General features: G+C 34.0%; 1 protein-coding gene across 1 annotated transcript in view; it reads left to right on the top strand.

Annotated features, from left to right (window-relative positions):
* Nucleotides 1-18,915, top strand: part of Sema3e (semaphorin 3E) — a 208,043-nt gene that overhangs the window by 25,458 nt on the left and 163,670 nt on the right. The gene's annotated exons all lie outside the window — the stretch shown is intronic.

Raw genomic sequence — 18,915 nt, 5'->3', positions numbered from 1 at the left:
ACCTCCTGAATCATACCTTGAACCCAGGTTTTTGCTGGTTGTTTTTAGACATAGAGTCTCAAGAACTTTTCAATCACAGCTGTCCTTGAAACATCAACCTTGGAATCTCAGTCTCCTTTGTGATTTAGGATTATAGGCATGAACCTGACATACCTCACAGAAATGAAAATTTTTGATAAAATAGTTGAAATATGGACTTCAGAATACAAAAGAATACTAATGACAAAATTACTGATAATCTTAACTCAAATTGTTAATATACTAAGATGATTATTTTTAGATATGAATGCTTGTTCTTAGAATGTCTGTTTCTTTATACAGATAGTAAAGAGGGCTCTTTGTTACTTCTATTTTAGATGAATTGAGTAAAGAAAGTATTTTTATCAAAACAGTAGCTATTTCATATTGTTTGTGGTATACAGTGTTCCATTTAATATTCTATTAAATAGCATAATATTGTTAGGCCTATGTTTAGCAGTTTTATTGTTTGATTCACAAAGGAGAATTTATAGTTCCTTTCCATGAACTATTCCTGTAAATCTTTGGGTTCTTTTCTGTATATTATTTAGTTATCTTTGGGAGGATGAGGAGTAAGACAAGATGTGCTAAATGGATTCATCTGAATGCACACCCAGGCAATGCACTCATTGCTTTTAGGTTGTAGAGTAAAGCTGGCAGGATGATTTTTTTTTCCAATGTGAATAAATGTAATTATCATGAAGAGGCTGCTATGTGCTTGATGTTTTAAATGTACCATTTTTGATCTTCCAAACACCTTTAGAGTATTACTCATATTTTATAAATAACCTAAAAGAAGATTTAGTATTTAATTACTGTGCTCAAATAAAGGGATGTAGCTGATGAATGATAAAACTGTGTTCAAATCCAGTGTTTGTCTGTATTATTTGGATACAAAAACTTGAATTATGAGTATGTATTGAAAGATTATTTGTTCTTAATATATCAGAATGCCTTTTCCAAAAAGTCTATTCTATTTTTTCTACATGAATATGTTAAAAAACATTCTATTTTAAGGTTGGAGGTATCTAACTATAAAGCTGATTTATGAACTCCAAAGCACAGGTTCCAAAGAACCTGTGTATCTCAGAGTAAGAGTGTACCTATCCCAAAATAGATGTTTACATGATTTACCCACTCGTCATGAGACTTGAGTACTCTTTAAAACCCAGGGTTAACATTAGGCAAGGCAGGTTTAAGCTGGGAAAACATGTAATTATAAAAACATACTCTTAGCATTAGCAAAGCAGTGGGGACCAGGCAGGCATTTTGTTGCTTATTTTCCTTACCAGTTGAAAACAGATTCAGATTCTATGAAGCTACTATATGAATGCCAAAACATAGATTCTAAAGAACTTTTATAGCATAACAAGAAAATTTTCTTTACACAGATAATCATCATGTGCCTACCTCTCTTAATTAAGATTCATATGTACTATGCAAGTTCATTTCAATATAATCAGTAATAAAATTACCAGAATGAACATGCGTAATAATTGAGGGAAATATTTTAAACATTACTGTTTTCTTGAGATTTATTCTGATTACATGACCTCAAACATCTAGAAATTTTAATTTTTCTACATTTAGAGAAAGAGAAAATCAGTCAAGCTAAGAAAAATCAAGAGTTATGTATGTTATTTGGAAATTGAAGCTGACTAAAGTTATGTAAGTAGAGCCCTGGGTCATTTCTCAATAGGGGTTCAAATACAAAGACAAATTATCTCAGTGGGAACTCCTCAGCATCTCCACAATGGTTCCAATAGCACTTTTGATTGCTCATTTAGAAGTTCAGTCTTTCAGGGTTATTTCCAGTTATACCAAGCAGAAAGTGGTGGTGATGACCAGATGTATTGCCATCCACGTGGAGTTAATGTTTAGTGAATGATAGTATTTTTTTCACATCATGCATTGTACTTCAAATAGCCCAAATAGTCAAGTACCAAGTATAATATGTGAATATCTGTATCAATAATTGTTTTTAAGTACTGTTGTGTTGCAATAGACAGCTCCTAAGACAAAGTAACTACATTACAAAGTATTTTAGATAAGCACAAGCATACAACAGAATTATTTTTAAAAAAACCAAGGCATAAAAAAATTTAAAATACTTGCTTTTCTGATAAAATGGGTAAGCCTCTGATATTTTTCTTTACATATTACATATCAAATACTATATTAATCTCACTGCTCGTATAATGTTTTTGGCTAAACAATCTTAAACTTTTATTGGAAACAGACATCCTCCTCATTTTTTTACACTAGCATCTAGGTTTATGATGCAAAATGTGTCATTTTTCTACATTTGCAATTATGATTTTTTAAGCAGTATCAACATAAAAGACAATAACATATATATTTGGTATTTCAATCTCAATCTAATTTATGAAGTTGTATTGAGCACCTATGATATTATTAACAACCTTGATATATATGATACTTCAAGTAAGTTTAGTTTGTGAGGGAATAAAAAATAAGGAGTTAATAATACCAATAAAGGAGCATGAGTGACATGGGAAAAATGTAGCCATATTTTTGAAGTTTTCAAATTCATCTGTATTAAATTTATATGATATGATTAATAGAAAATAATTACTATCTCATAGTTTAATATGTTATTAATTTATTCCTTTTAAATATTTGCTTTCATTATAGAAAATTACTATTTTAAAATTTTGACACCTATTTTATAAATATGGCACTTTCAAACATGGGGTCTATCTCCTAAAATTTTAAAAAGGGGAATTAGAAAAATAATTACAACTAAAATTGAATAAAGGCATGTAAAACAGGCTCACCACTTCAGGGACAGACACCAGCAGGAAAGGATAGAGGGCAAGATGAGGTGCAAAGTTGGTGTGATTGAAACACTTTATACATACGTATGCAAAGCCACAATGAAATGTGTTGGAATTGTTTTCAGAAATGGGTATGGCCAGCTACTGGTGGCTCATGCCTGTGATCTTAGCTATTGAATAGGCTGAGATCTGAAGATTAGAAACTAGCCAAGGCTGGTAAGTGTGAGAGACCCTTATATCTAATTAACTACCCAAAAAGCCAGAAGTGGAAGTATGGTATAAGTGGCAGAGCACAAAAAAGCTCAGTACCCAGACCCTGAGTTCAAGCTCTGAAACCAGCACAAAGAAGAAGATGAAGAAAGCAAGAAGAGGAAGAGAAATAAGAATAAGAAGGGCAGATGAGAAAGAGGAGGAAGAGGAAGAAGTGGAAGAGGCAGAAGAGGAGGAAGAGGAAGAAGAGGAAGATGAACAAGAAGGAAGAGAAGGAAGAAGAGCAGGAAGGAGAGTAGGAGAAAGATAACGCCAAGGAGGAGAAGAAGATGATGATAGAGGAAATGAAGAGGAGTGATGGAGATGATTTTATTGGGGGATACATTGTATGTATATATGGAAATATTACAATGAAACTTTATGCAACTAATATGATCTAATAAAAATGGACCCAAAGAATTGCACCACTTACGTAAATACTGAGATAAAATGACACTCACACATTCAGCCACCTATAAATTAGCATGAATTTGTACAATACTCTCTATAAAACATGATTGGAACATTATAGACATGTATCTGTAAATAAAGGTGTGTTTTAGTCTGCTTATCTCATTCAACAGCTCTAATGATTTTAATAGCATTTGCTAGCTTTCTGAAATTGGATATTTTTCAACATTTAAACTGCATGCAATAATTACACAAAGGGCAATATATGTACTCATTTCCATTTTATTCATGGACAGAATCATTCCTATTTATGTTAAGAAAAGTAAACAATTTTACTGTTTTTAAGGATAGCTCTGAAAGTAGTTAATGCCTACAAGTCAACTTTGGAGCAAAAGTAGGTCACTTGGCTTTGAACTCAGAGTGTAACTAAACTACTTTGGCTTCCATTAGGCCATTAGGTAATTAAATTGCATCAATCCTGTCTCTGATTTTCATAAGGAACTTTTGCACTTTTGTGGAAGTGTGCTGTATTTTAATGCTTGCACTTTGTTGCACCAAGCATTTAGAGAGCTTAAACCACAAAATGCATTACCCTCTAGAAGGGAAAACTAGTTCTTTAGCATTTAACTGAAAGGGACATTGTATTATGTGTAACTTAATGTTTCCTCTAGTTTTACTATTTTAGACAAGACCTAGAAGTGGAAAATATTAAGAATTGGTAACTTACAATGATATCATTCTGTTTTCATGGAGGTGTTTCTCTAATATTTCATATAGGCTTTCAAAACCATACTCAATCTATTTTCATTTTTTTACTTAAATTGAAAAAGAGTTTCTAAATTTTTCCAACTTGACATTCATTTCCAAAAGTATGTTGAATGATGAATCTAAACAGTAAGGCAAATTTTACTCAGAATTGTCTTGCCTATAAAAGGTTTTCCTAGTGATTCCGTTCATAAAGAAAAATTTCCATGATGTTTGTTGTCTTTAATCACTTTACTATGAGTATTAAATGATGAATACTGTAAGTTTTCAGGATATAGAGATATGAAACACAAGGAGAAAGTTAACATACAATTAATCAAATGACATATAATGTGACAGGTGTGAATAAAGACAAGTAGAGATGCTACAAAAGTATGAAAGGGGCAACAGTCATTATTTTTTTCTGGCAGTAAATTCTGTTGTAGTGAAGCATGGGTACCTAGTTAACCTAGCTGGACTCTTTAATAAAAGCTTGGATGTCTCCCAGTTTAAGCTATAAAGGCTGGGTGTAGCAAAGTACAAGCATTATAACACAACACACTTCCAAAGGGAACAGTCTAGCGTGTATAATAGCATCATCTCTCCATTGGTATTTCATATATAAACACTGACTCAATTATCTGTATGGGAAAGCAAAAAAAGAGGATGAATAAAAGCACGTTCATTTAACAAAAGGCACTTTTATTCAATTCTTCAAATTATTTAATTATTTCCATGTTTTCTCTCACTAACTCATTTATTTAATGAGATGCCACATTTACCATGGTGAAATTTTATAAAGTTTTAAAGAAATCTCTAAAATGATGACAATTTTTATATGGTAACAAAATGAAGTCTACTGAAAGACTGTGGGGAATTACTAGACCCCAAATTTCACTGAATTTGACACAGTCCTATTGCCCATCTGTGTAATTCATTCTAAGACCTGCCACTGTATGTAGAGATAGCTTAGGTCTGCTAGGGATTTTCAACCTTGAATGAAGTCAGCTGTCATAAGTCTCCATATTCATGAGTGGAAGACGTAATTCATGTAGTAACATGGGATTTATAGTAACTGTGCAAAATTAGTCACAAATTCTTCCAAATGTGCACCTTATTAATTTTCAGAAGTGTGCCACAAGTATCCTGGTATTCTTGTAAGTTATTGCAAGTATTTTATCTCCCATGTGATTCATATGTAAACACACATAGGCCATTAGAATAATTGTCTATACTACAAACTATAGACTATTAGTTCTGTTAGGAGTAAGAGGAATAATAATGGGTTGTTAGGATTGGGTTTTGTGTTATATTGTAAGAACCTGTCTTTATATTACCTTCAGGGTGAAATGTTCACAACTGTGCACAATTTTAATAACCAAGGAAGTTGTGTGCTATATCAATATATTGTTAATCCATGTTTGGGAAAAAGTGAACATATCCAATGAAGTGAAGCATCACTAACAAAATGGAAATGAACAAGAGAATCTTGTTTACACCAGAATAGGAGAATTCATGGAAGTCATTATGTTTTTAGGAAGAGTTGATAGTAAAGAAAGTTGTGGCCAGGTGCCGGTGGCTCACGCCTGTAATCCTAGCTACTCAGGAGGCCGAGATCTAAGGATCATGGTTCAAAGCCAGCCCAGGGGAGGAAAGACCTTGAGACTCTTACCTCCAATAAACCACTCAGAAAACCGGAAGTGGTACTATGGCTTAGGTGGTAGAGCGCTAGCCTTGAGCTGAAGAGCTGAAGGACAGTGTCCAGGCCCAGAGTTAGTGTTAGCAAATCACAATCAGGATTGTAAAATACAAGGGCATAATGAATTGATTGCTAGGAGAGAGAATAGATACAATACAGCCTTACCATAGAGTCCACATAGCTAGAAGGATATAGAATGAACATTAAAGAAGACTCTACTTGACTGTCACAAATGTAAGTTGGAAATATAATTGTTTTGAAGTTCAAAGCTTTTATTTATTTATTTATTTATTTAGAGACGTGTAATGACCATGTATCTCCCAGAACAGTGGCTAGGCTTTGGTTTTGAATATAAAAACATCAACTGAGTCCTCATATAAACTGGCATATGGTGTCCAGCACAATTTTTGAACCAGAGTATTAGAATCAAAAGGATACTTGGGCAGATGTTTCTTTGAAATGCAAAACATTGTCTTTTCCAAAGGCTCCGAAGAAACCTCAACTTCTCCCAAACTAGCTGGAATAAATTGTGTTGGATACTTACCACTAAATGAATTAAAATTATAAAGGGGATTACTTGGAGCATTTTTGTTAGGCTTGATTGATAAACACAGATTTGAACTTTGATGTCTACTCAGTAGTGGAAGGTATGGTGCTGAGCTGTGGGAAATTGATGGACAAATAGCAAGGTCTTACAATGGGGAAATGGATGTTGGAAAGCAGTAGACACTGCCTGCTATAACATATTTTCAGAAGAAAAAGTGTGTAAGTGACCTGGTAGTAATATAAATATTCTAATATGGACATCAAAGACAGGCTATCTGAAATTCATGCCCTTTTCAAAAAACCAGGAAGGTTTTCTCATCCTCTCTACAGCATAGTACCAAAGTTATTTTCAGCAACCTAGTCAAGTTAACTTATTAGTCCTTTAAACTCCACTACTGACTAGTCAGATCCTTTTCCACTTTTTTCAGTGCAAATCCTTGCAAGTGGTTCTTTTGTTTACATGCACTTGGCCCAGTTCTCCTGCCTAATTTAATCACCTGCACCTGGAAAAACTAGAAATTTCATTTGAAGATTCAGGTGCCTCATTAAGGAACAAAGCGTTACATAAACATCCCGCTGGTAGAACAGATTTAAATTGTTCTCACATAGGTACCTCACCATCTTATATGCAAAATGTTATGTAAAATGCAGAATAAAAAAATGTCTTTGGCAAAGGGTAAAACGAACTCCATGTTCTTGAGAGGGAAACAATAGGTAATTGGAATAAGCTGGCAAAGTTCTCCATAGTTTTGGCACCGTTGACTGTTAGGAAAACTTTCAGCCACTAACGTCACTATGCACACTGTAAAAAATAGCGAGTAGCTGAGAGCCAGTGGCTCACGCCTGTAATCCTAGCTGTTCTGGAGGCTGAGATCTGAGGATTGCGGTACAAAGCCAGACCAGGAAAGAAAGCCCGTGAGACTCTTCAATTAACCATCAGAAAAGCAGAAGTGACTCTGTGGCTCAAGTGGTAGAGCTTTTGCCTTGTGCTGAACAGCTCAGGGACAGCACCCAGGCCCAGAGTTCAAGCCCCATGAAAGACAAAAATAAAAATAAAAAATAAATAAAAAATTAGAGAGCTACATTGAGACCAAAGGAAGATATTCTTAGGAGAGAATGAACTCCAGGAAACAATAGGTTTTTCTTTGCTGTTCTTTTCTTTTCTTTTTGTTCTGTTTGTTCATTTATTGGTCTTTGAGAAGGGAAGAGAAGGCACAGAAATGGGTCAAAGGGCGAAAAAGGAAGCAGTGATATTTACTAGACCCTGTGCTGAAAATGAGCTATACAACTTGTAAGTGGTGTAGAAGGGAAAAACTGGGAGAAAGTAAGGGAAAGGGTGACAGTGTTCAAAAGAAATGTATTCTTTATTTGACTTATATAACTGTAAACACTGTACATTTCCTTTATAATAATGAAAATGCATGAACATATAGAGATGCTTTGTATACAGCAAAACTGATATATAAAAATGTGAAATCATACATTTTTACTGTGTCATTCTATCATTCAAATAGAGTTTGCAAATATCTAAAGTAAGTGACTTTTGAATATATAGTTTTGAATAATTGAATATGCATAAATGTTTAATTTAAATACGTTTGTCCTGTATATTTCTACAGAATATTTAAAAATACATGGATGTACAATGAGGATCAATCAGATGCCTATGTGTAGCTATGAACAGACCTTTACCCTTAGACGCAGTTATGTTACTTACCATTACCTTTCTCCATGTGGATAAGCTGATCAAACTCAAACTATTCAGAGAAGAATTAACTATAATGTAACTTGGCCCTCTACATCTCACTGAATTTTCACTTTCAGTAAAAATCATTACTATTTCTGGTGGTGACACCACTCAGAATAAGTCCAGAGTCCCCTCTAAATCTCTCTGCCTCCTCTCAGCCTCTAAGTGCTTATTCTTGACAATGTACAGAAATATTCTTTTCATCCTTGTTTCCTTTCTAGTCCTACAACAGCCAATTTTTATATTAGATATGCATTTCTTAACTGATGTCCAGGCAAAATTATTCACACTCTCTCACACACATATAGTGTTTATTAATAGTTACTAATATAGAGATTCAATTTTATGCATTTGCTATTCTCTACTTCACACTGATGCTTAGTCTTGGCTTATAAGTAAAGTTCACTACACAAGGCCTTCCATAAATTAGTCAAAATATATTAGTGAGCTCCTATAGTGAACACTTTTTTATGTCAGCCTAATAGATTTGTATGTCCTCTTTTTTGAAAACACCTGCTTCTCTCATCCTCCAAGACACTTCACTATTTCTCTTCCCCATAGATTGAGTTTTACTTCAGTTATTTCATCTTTTTTATTTTAATTAGCACATTGGGAAGGGAAGAGGAGGCACAGAAATGGTGGGACAAAGGGTGAACAAATGCAGCAGTGATACTTACTAGACACTGTGTTGAACTATACAACTTGCAGGGGCTATAGGAGGGAAAAACTGGAGAAAGTGAGGGAAAAGGTGACAGTGTTCAAAATAAATGCATTTACTCCTAGATTTGGTAACATAATAGAGATAATTACTCCAAAATTTGATCCCATGAGTGAAAATTCTTCTCTGAATCTCAAAGCTACATAACAATTACATATTACTAAATATCTTCATATGTATAGTAAATCTGACCTCCACTTCCTCTCTTCACTTCATATATCCTTCTATATTCAATCATCATGTTTCAATAATTTGCACTTCTATGTATTGTTGTAATGTTAGAAAGGACTCCAAGCCTTGATCTGATAAATGGCCATTAGAAGTAGATAGAAAAAAGCAATGCAAACATGGTTCTAATAGCTTGAAGTTATGTAGCAAAAATATAGGATAAACTCAATAATACATTAAAATACATTTAATGTTTGTAAATGTAGCAACCTGTAGCTGCAACACAGCTATAGGCATATATGTTAAGTGTAGTCATTTTATTTAGTTTCTATTCAAAATTAGCAAGACATATAAATATGATAGTGATTAATTATTATTAGAGCTGCAAAAGTAAGTCCTGATTTCCTTTTGAATATAAATAATACTTTAAAGCATATCAATGTTTCTAAATTTATAATATTTGTATTATGTATGCCCTTTAGAAATACTTCTAAAATGTGCTAATATATCAGCATTATGCTACATGAATATACTGATACTCAATTAGAACATAAATGAGTATCTTGCAAACCTAGGTTTTTGGGTCTTATGTGTGTGTTTGTATGTGTGTGTATATAGGTGTGTGTGTGAGAGAGAGAGAGAGAGAGTATACATACAACACAATTCTAACAGTATAACTGGAATGAATGTAAAACAAACTGGTCTAAGTTATAAAAACTTAAAATATTTACGCAACTCCTGCAAATATAATATTTCAGTTTTCTGATCAGGTAGAACTCTTAATTTGGTCTCATAAGGTAAGTAACATAGGCAGTATATACTAATTTTGTCATATGGGAGAAAATCACTTGCCAACATGACATGTCTGCATTGCAAACATTTGGGAAGGAGGCTAAAGCAAGAGGATTTGGAGTTCAAGTCTAATCTGGGCCACATCAGGAGACCCCCATCTTCAGCAAATAAATAAACAAATAAGTAAAAAATAAACGTTATAATTAAAATAATTACTGATTTATGAAAAAACTATAATTAATCAATTTACTTCAAACCCTGAAGAAATACCTATATTTGATTATTGTTTCTCAAAACTAGCAACTTCATATGGTCCATTTCTATAATTTAATCCCATCTCATTATTTTGTTAATTTCTAAGTGAAAAACTGCTTATTAAAGGTAAATACTGAAAAAATATTGTTTAACAGTTTTAACAAGTGATAGTTGAGATTATTTTTGTTAATTTGTATCACTTATAAGAAATATATTATTGCCTCACTAGCATGCTAAGCAGTTTATATGTTATCCTTATTCAAAATCGAAGTATGGAATACTGGATAAACTCCTTAGGCAGACTGTAGTAATTTAACAGGAATAAAATTACCACATTATAAAAATAAGCAATTATAATTTGCTACTGGCAGCAAGTCCCATGACAGCCTGTAATCCAATAAAGATTTGCATGCACACAAAAGAATTAAAAAATAAACAATTCTGGTAGTGTGCTTACATTTTGCTTATCTAAATTTTGTCAGTTTTATTTCTCCTGGCAGTAATACTAAACATTTATTTATGTATTCCTTAGAGGATTATCCTTTCTTTGCAAAAGACTTCAAGATAAAGTTATAATGTGTGGCTAACATATAGAATAAATTATCAGAATCAAAACATCCCCCTTAACAGTGGGTGGTTTAAATTCTCATTTCACTAATGAAAACAATTTCTGCTTTATCTTTTCTGGTCTATAAAGTACTTTTCATGAGGTTTTGTATCAACTAAAAGTTTCATAAGGCTTGTTTTGTTTTGTGAGCTTGAACTCGGGGCCTGAGCAGGGTCCCTGTGCTTTATATCTTAAGGCTAGTGTGCTACCACTTGAGCCAAATCTCCACTTCGGATTTTTGCTGGTTAATTGGAAATAAGAGTCTCATGGATTTTTTTTGCCTGGGCTGGCTTCAAACCTTGATTTTCAGATCTTAGCTAAGATTACAGATGTAAATATCTAGGGTTACAGGTATAAGCAACTGGTACCTAGCTAAGATGCTTTAAGTTTTAAGTAGCAGAATACATAGTTGGTTAACAATAAACAGACAACTATTTCACATTGTAAAAAAACATCATTCTATGATGATAACAATGATACTGCTGCACTTTTTGTCTTGAAAGTAAATATTTCTGTTTGGAGGAGGGTAAGGGGGATAACTGGTAAAAAAAACTGAACTATACAACCTGTGAGGGAGTGGGGTCAGGAGGGAAAAACTGGGAGAAAATGAGGAAAGAAATGACACTTCAAAAAGAAATGTGCTCATTACCTACCATGTAACTGTAACCCCTCTGTACGTCACCTTTACAATAACAATAGAATCAAAAATAAAAATGATAAAATTAAAATAAAAAAAGACCCTGCTTATCTCCTTTATTTTGTCCTGTGATTCTTGATGCATTAACTTGGACTGTTAGGCTGATTCCCTTCAGTGTTCAAGCTGCTACAGGCATCACTGTCAAACAGTAAGAACCAAGAAACACAAAGCAAAACAAAACTCTTTTTTGCCTTTCATTTTCATTGGACAAAACTATCAAATATCAGGTGCAGGGCACCAGAATCAAATTCAGTGACAACAGGGGTTAAACTATGGGAGGAGAACATACAAAAGGAACAAAAAAAATTGCATAGTACACTAAAAACCACAGCGACAAAGAAAAACCCTTTTGTGTCCCTATCTTGGGGTTCATTTCACTTAGCATCATCTTATATGGTCATATGTACATAGCTTTTGACTTTTTCATGATTAAATTTAGTCATTGGATAGGAAAATGCAGTTATCTATTTAGCTAATATTGAACAGTATTCTATATTTAGTACATCTCTACACATAGCAATGGGCAAAAATAATCACACCCTTAACAGGGCCTTTGTCATCAAGGAAAAGGAACCCAGAAGCCTCAGGTTAGGTATTGTTTCTTGCAATCATCAGACATGTTTATGAACTAGACCTGGCTAATAAGTCTACCTCACATAGAGGAAGACAACTTACATAGAATGTTTTAAATGAATTTGTTTTTTTCATACATTTTTCTGCATATACCTCTTACAAAAAAGGTCTAAACCTATACACAGGAAACCTTGAGCCAACGTATGAAAGTGAATAGGTATTTAGAGGGAAGAGAGTTTTTACTTTGTACATAATTATGAGAATCACGATGAACCCACCACCATTAACTTAGGAACATTATTTGCTCGGGCAGTGGAGCACTGACTGTGAGTGAGCCAAGAGGCTGCTCTTCCTCCTGAAGTTATGATGGGCGCAGCACAGGCCTGCAGAGCACTGTTTCTTCTTTCCAATTCCTGGATGTTAGGTTATTGAGCCACCAGACAAGGCAGAAATGAGAAAGGTTGTCACCACAGAGATTCCAGTCAGCGGTCTGGATTATCTACAAAGCAGTATGCTGTAGTTGGGAGATGCTGCTGGATATTCAGGAGGTAGCTGGGGAGATTCAGGGATGAGATTTTCAGAGATTATATGCTGGGACTGTTGCCAGAACTTTGTTTTCTTTCTGCTCATCAATATAATCATCTTTTATATTTCTTGCTAATGTGATACAAATTAAATGGGAACTAGAGGGACAGAGAGGGAAAGAATCTAACACCTTTATACTTCAAGCTATTAGGAAATGCATCTAAGATAATGTATGACTTCTGCGACCTGCTCCTGGCTACTGCTATTGATTTAATATTCAAATTATTTACAAGGGTCTCTGAGATTCTTCTTGACCTGTGAGACCAGGAGAGGTCCTTTTGCTGAGTGAGACATTCCGAGCTGTTATTAAATGCCAATATCTTATTGGCTTACTGCAGGCATGAACTATAGAAGTTGTCATAATTCTTTAAAAAAGCAACAAATTTTTATCTTCTTTAAGCATAATATTAAAAGACATTTTAAACACTGAAATAATCATATAAAATATAATTAGTAGGTGGGCTCTAGAGGATCACGACTGTAATCCTAGCTACTCAGGAGGCTGGAGGATCACAGTTCAAAGCCAGGGGACTCTCATATATGTGTGTGTGTGTGTGTGTGTGTGTGTGTGTGTGTGTGTGTGTGTGTGTGTGTGTGTGTGTGTGTGTGTGTGTGTGTGTTGTGTGTGTATCTGTATATTTAAATATGCACACATATATGTATACATATATATTATATAAAATATATTATATATTATATGTATTTATTGTAAAGATACTGTACAGAGAGATTACCATTACATGACTAAGGTAATGAGTACATTTCCTATCAAGCATTGTTACCCCCTCCTTTGTTTTCCCCTACCATCACTTCCCTCCCCATCTCCCAACTCCTCCCTCTTCCTCCCAAGTTGTAAAGTTCATTTTCAACATAATGTCTTGTACATCTCATTGTTACAATGGGTCAACCAGTATACTTGTTTCAGCATTTTGTTATTTCACTTCCGCTCCCCAAATTAGAAAAATGTATATACAAGATGCAGGGCACCGGAAACAAAGACAGTGAAAACGGGGTCTACCATGGGTGAAAGATCATATAAAAGAAACAAAAACTAAAATCACATAGTATATAGTACAGCTACAAAGATGAAACCTCTTGTGGGGTTCATTTTGCTTAACATATATGGTCAGTAGATCAATGGATCAAAAAAAAATGTGGTATATACATATACAGGGGAATTCTATGCCTCCATCAGAAAGAATGACACTGCCTCATTTGTTAGGAAATGGAAAGACTTGGAAAAAAACTATATTAAGTGAAGTAGGCCAGACCCAAAGAAACATAGGTCCCATGGTTTCCCTTATTTGCAATAACTAGTAAACATATAGGATAATCTTCCCTTAGACTCTTTATCTCCAATTAATCACAGCAAAAGCCAGATGGTAATGTGGCTCAAGTGACAAGGCAGTAGCCTTGATCAAAAAGGAGCTCAGGAACAGCACCTAAGCTCTGAGTTAAAAAAGGAAAAAATAATAGTAGTAGTAGTAGTAGTAGTAGTAGTATTTAATTATATACATATAACTCTCATGCATATATGAAAGTTTAATGGGTCTACTGGTACTCATAAAATGAAATATGAAAATATAGAAGTTATTGTGTATAGTATTATTTATACATATATAAATAACATCTATGTATTTATATTGATATCTAGATATATGTATTTGTGTATATAAATATATATTTATCTAGATCTAACCCTATCTAGATATCTAGATGTGGATAGATGTAATCTATATATTTTTACATTATCTAGTTAGCATTTCTAGAAAAATTAAACCCATTTTCAGTTTGTTCACTAAGCATATAAAAGAAGAATCTGAGGGATGTAAACAAGAGATTCTAAGAGGGTCTGTATGGGCAATCTGTCCCTTATTATTAGAAAAAAAGAGAAAAAATACAAAGAGGGAAGGTTGCTTACTTTTTGTTCTACTTTTATTTTAATATAAAGATTCTGTACAGAGGGCTTACAGTTACATGAGTGAGGTAATGAGTACATTTCTTGTCAATCATCATCACCTCTTCTTTGTTTTTCTCCTAATATGCTTTCCCTCCCCCATCTCCCCGTGCCCCCCTTCCACCAAGTTCTTTTCCAACATAATGTCTGGTGAGTATCATTGTTGCAATGGGTCATCCTATGTCCTTGTTTCAGCATTTTGTTATTCCCCTTCCCCGCCCCAAATTAGATAAATGTATATACAAGATGTAGGGTACCAAAATCAAATAATAGTGACAGCAGGGTCTATACCATAGGGGGAATAACTCACAAAAGAAATACTTTAAACTCCTCAAAAATTGAGCTTACTTAAAAGTTTTTTATTTGACACTTGTAAATTTGATGTAACTGCTTAAATAAAATCAAGGATTCGCTGCCCCCCCTCCTCCCCTGGGCTTTTAAAGGTAAGTTGAGCCAGAAGAGATGGCTCACAATTTAATTTTAACTGCTCAGGAGGCTGAGATCTGAGATTTGAAGTTCAAAGTCACCCTAGTTAGGAAAGTCCATGAGATTTTGTATCTATAATTAATTACCATAGAAACAAGATCAGAGCTGTGGCTCAAGTGGCAGAGAACTAGCCTTCAGCAAGAAACCTAATGGTCAGCATCCAGGCACTAAATTCAAGCCCAGGACTGGTACAGACACAAAAACTACTACATAAACAAAAAAATCATATTTATATAGAGAACTAGATCTAAATCAATCAATGTATGTATGTATGTATGTATGTATGTATGTGTGTGTGTATGTATGTATGTATGTATGTATGTATGTATGTATGTATGTATCTATCTATCTATCTATCTATCTATCTATCTATCTATCTATCTTAGAACACATGAAACATACAATTCTGCTACCTGGAAAGGATTTGTGAATTATGTAGTTTTTTAAAAAATAAGAATACATACGAATAATTATATCTAATGAACCCCAAGATAAGAACACAAGTGTTTTTTTTTCTTTCTTGCTATTGTTTCTAATGTATTTATAAGGTGATTTTTTTTTGTTGCTTTGTATGTCCCTCCCCCAGAATATAACTCCTGCTTTCCTTGTATTTGATGCTGGTATAATTTGGGGAGGGGAAGGGAAAAAACAGGGATACAGGTAGACCCATTCATCAATGAGGAGGCAACAATGCTTGATAAGAAATGTACTCATTACCTTGCTCATGGAATTGTAACCCCTCTGTACGGTATTTTCACAATAAAAAAACTTATTAAAAAAAAAAGAAATTTCAACAGTCCTGATTGGTATACCTTAAAAAGGAATTAAGAGAGAAAAAAAATTAAGGACAATGCATTATCTAATCCTTCTCATATGTATATCCAATTTAACTTGTATTTTATAGCCTTCAGGGTACAAAATGCAGAACTTTGGCTGTTCTGATAAGAATCACATTCAAGTCACTTACTCTGAAAGAAATAAGGAAACCATTTATTTGTCTTTGCTTTCCTTTCTCTGTCTTTATGCATCTCTGACCCTTTGGCTTGAATGTAGCAATTTCAAAGCTCAAGGAAAGTCTGTATTTATATTGTTGACTATAGAGATTATTTCGTTTGCTGGAGCATGCTGGTAATAACAGACTGTACCCAAGATGATGGAAACTTGTAGATTTTTATTATAATGTTTAGAGAAATATAAGTTTACTGAAGACAATCTCTATTATAGTGCCTTCTTTTGATTTGCCTTAGTCTTCAAAGACAGGATCTTACTGATTAAAATAGCATGCCAAATTTATAGTTGCTTTTTATTTTTATTTTTATTTTTTTTTGTCAGTCATGGTGCTTGAACTCTGAGCCTGGGTGCTGTCCCTGAGGCGATTTAGCTCAAAGCAAGAACTCTACTACTCTACCACAGCACCACTTTTGGTTTTCTGGTGGTTAATAAGAGTCTCTTGGACTTTGCTGCCCAGGCTGACTTTGAACCAGGATCCTCTGATCTCAGCCTCCCGAGTAGCTACGATTACAGGCAGGATCCACCAGCACCCAGCTGTAGTTGCTTTAAAGTGATATAAACTTGAAATGCTGTATCAACATAACAACTAGAAAGGGTTTTCAAAATATATATTCCAATTCATGTTCTTCCAGACTAGTGCAATACCATTCATTTGAAATTCTCTTTTCTACCGCAACTTACAATTTAACACTTTTTTTTTAAGACTTGAAGCTACAAAATTGAATGGATTTAGCTGATCTACTTTTATCCAGAAATCATTTTCAGATATTCCAGAGTTCACTCTCTTTCAACTAGTACTGGTTACTAAATGTTACCTTACCTAAACGAATAATAAGTGATAATATTGTAAACAGCTCAAATTAACTAATGTTTATGGATTGGATGTTGTTATATTTCTAAAGTCATGGAATGTATTCCTGTCCTGAAGTTATTCAATTACAATTTATCTCTTCCCCTTACTAATATCAGTAAAATATTAAAATAACTCTCATTTTTTAAATTAAACCAAAGAGAATACGGATATATATTTGTCATTCAGCAAGAAAGTAAAGCACAGTATAATAATATCTAAGTATTACTGGGTACATACTTGTTACAGTTGTTTCGATTGTTCTAATTATAATTCTAAAGACTGGTATACATTTAAATGGGATAATTCTTCATGACAGATTTATACCTTAAAACTCCAAAAGGGCAGTATATGTAAGCGTTAACATAATGTTAGGCCCACTGAAAATTACTTTTGATATATACTTGTCCAACTTACTTTGGCACCATATAAAACTTGTATTGAATAAGAAATATAAGAACACTGGGACTGGGAAGGAGGCTCAGTGGTAGAGTGTTTGCCTTGCATGCATAAGGCCCTGGGTTCGATTCCTCAGTACCACATAAGCAAAAAGAAAAAAAGCTAGGAAGTGGAGCTGTGGCTCAAGTGGTGGAGTGCTAGCCTTGAGCTAAAGAGCTGAGGGACAGCGCCCAGGCCGAGTTCAGGCCCCACAACCAGACCGCCCCCCCAAAAAAAGAAATATAAGAACAGGAGCTGTGGCACAAATGGCAGAGTACCAACCCTTAGTGGAAAAAGCCAAGTGATCATGGCAAGCTCTGAGTTCAAGCCCCAGTGCTGGCACAAAAAATAAACTATGTTAATTCAATTCATATATAATATTAATGCTGAAAATTATTGTTTTTTCACTTCAACTTTATGTTTTTTTTTTTCTTAAGACATCTTATTCATGTATTAGAAATCAAGATATTATCTTTGGTTTGATTCCAGGTTGTATGCAGATGATCAGCAGATCTATTTTTACCCAAAAATAATTTTCAGATTTCCCATCTTTCCTCCTGCCACCCTTCTTCAACTAGTACTAGGATGATGTGACACAAAGTATGATAAATCTGACATTTTGCACTAATGTTCACTTCACTGACAACAAAAATATACCAGTTACTATATAAATAATAAAAAAATGAAAGTTTTGTCTCTCATTTTTAGTTACTGGCTTACATTCTGCTCATTTTTTCTTTTGTTCTTTATATCAGTTAGCTTTATTTTTTTTTTATCAAACCACCGTAAAATTGAGTATCTGAAAAGACTTCTGTGTTTAGTTCATGAGTCCATGGTTGGAATGAGAAGTACTTTTTTTTTTTTTTTTTTTTTTAATAGTTTTACTGATTTCAGCTGGCCTGCCTCATACATTTGATCAGCTGCCAGGTTCGCTGGCTGTTTGAGTGGTTTAGATCATCTGGTGCCCATGCCTGGCTATTAGGAGATGGTCGGCTACTGGACTGTTAAGCTCTTGGCTACAGTTCTCCAGTTCATCACCATGTGTTCCCTCATTCTGTAGGAGCCCAATAGAGAATTGATCACTTAGTGTCATAAAAGGTAATAACCACATCAAAAAACAAGGTGTGAGTAGATAAATACTTGCAAACTCTCTGCTCCTAATAATTTCTGCTAGTGGAAGAATTCTATGAGCAAATTCAAGTGCAAATACAAGGAAGGAAACTATTCTGACAATTTTGTGAATAATTTAACCATTAAAAAATCTTACTATCCTATTGTCTACTTGAAAAGCCATTGAATTTTCCTCTGTTCCTTTTCTGTTTCCCATTGCACATAGATATTGTCTCTGTAGTATCTTTATGACAAATAATTCTCTTTCAAGCCTTATTTTCTATTTCCATATATTCTTCAGATTGCTGAAAGGGTAAAAATTTTATTTCCCAACTTCTGGTAAAAAATTTTTTGACTAGGAAATAATCAAAGATTTATTCCTTTGTTGTTGTTGGTGGTGGTGGTCTTAGGGGTGAACTCTGGGCCTGGGCGCTGTCCCTGAGTTCTTCATCTTAA

This window comes from Dipodomys merriami, unplaced genomic scaffold, assembly GCF_024711535.1.
Source record: "Dipodomys merriami isolate MVZ:Mamm:240054 unplaced genomic scaffold, mDipMer1.0.p SCAF_5, whole genome shotgun sequence".
NCBI classification, from domain to species: domain Eukaryota; kingdom Metazoa; phylum Chordata; class Mammalia; order Rodentia; family Heteromyidae; genus Dipodomys; species Dipodomys merriami.
The sequence above is the reverse complement of the archived record's forward strand: the minus strand, read 5'-3'. Positions and strand labels throughout refer to the sequence as shown.